The sequence below is a fragment of the Echinops telfairi genome, unplaced genomic scaffold (genome assembly GCF_000313985.2).
Source record: "Echinops telfairi isolate 266 unplaced genomic scaffold, ASM31398v2 ScPeMD7_3;HRSCAF=10, whole genome shotgun sequence".
NCBI lineage: Eukaryota > Metazoa > Chordata > Mammalia > Afrosoricida > Tenrecidae > Echinops > Echinops telfairi.
The window spans coordinates 62,960,299-62,961,348 of NW_022103899.1; the positions used below are offsets into that span (position 1 = coordinate 62,960,299).

A 1,050-nucleotide genomic window follows, 5' to 3' on the forward strand; every position below is an offset into this window, starting at 1 on the left:
CTGGGGGCCCTGCAGCAGGAGCAGAGGTCAGCTTGGGGAGTGGGGTGTACTGGGGGCCCTGCAGCAGGGGCAGAGGTCAGCTGGAAGGAAGGGGTGCTGGGGGGTCTCCTACCCCATGACCTGGGAGTGGAGAGGTTTCTAGGAAAAGCCCTCCTTCTACGCCTCCCCCTTCGCCTCTTCATTTACAGCACAGGCTGTGTTTGTTCAAAGGAACCACAAAGATGTGCACTTAATGTGCGTATAAAAATAGATTTTGAAATGCAAGATTGCAGGGGACTTTACCATCTGCACAGCATTTCTCATGTGCCTTATCAAAAGTTCCCTGCGTTCGGGGGCTGTGTACCTCGAAGGTATTGGAACCGTGACGGTACGTGAGCTGCTGCCCCTGGGGAGGAGTGCCTTTCCCATCACTGTCCCGGTGGGCTCGCAGTCGCCTCTGGACAGTGAGCCTTCTCCTGAGCGAGCGGACCATCAGTGACCCCCGGGTGGCAGGCTGGGTTGCTGGTCACTGCTGTGTCCATTCGGCTCATGGTGGTCCCAGGAATCACCCACCTCGGCAAACACGGCTCCAACCCAAACCCACTGCCACTGTGGTCGATTCTGACTCTCAGAAAGCCCCAAGTTCACTGTCCTGGAGTGGATTCCGACTCGTCAGAACCCATAGGACAGTGCAGAACTGCCCCTGCGAGTTTGAGACAGGAGCTCTTGGAGGGAACAGAAAGCCCCTTCTCTCTCTCCAGGCCTCAAAGCCACTTGGTGACGAGCTCTACCTCTGTTAGAGGTTGCCTGGTGGTGTCGTGGGCTAGGCATTGGGCTGCTGACGGAAAGATAGGTGGTTCCAACCCAGGAGCCACTCTGCGGGAGAAAGAGGAGGCTGTCTGCTCACATACAGATTTCCCGTTTCTGAAGCCCACAGGGATGGACAGCTCTGCGCTGTCCTGGAGGGTCACGATGAACGAGGTGGCTCTGAGCCGCAGCAGTGGGTTAGGTTTTGGGGGGGTGTCTGTGAGTGGGTTAGGTTTCAGGGTGGCTGTGAGTGGGTTAGGTTTT

At 57.1% G+C, this 1,050-nt stretch overlaps 1 protein-coding gene across 1 annotated transcript in view; it reads left to right on the forward strand.

Moving 5' to 3' along the window:
• Positions 1-1,050, forward strand: part of TRAF3IP1 (TRAF3 interacting protein 1) — a 33,284-nt gene that overhangs the window by 24,725 nt on the left and 7,509 nt on the right. The window lies entirely within an intron of this gene.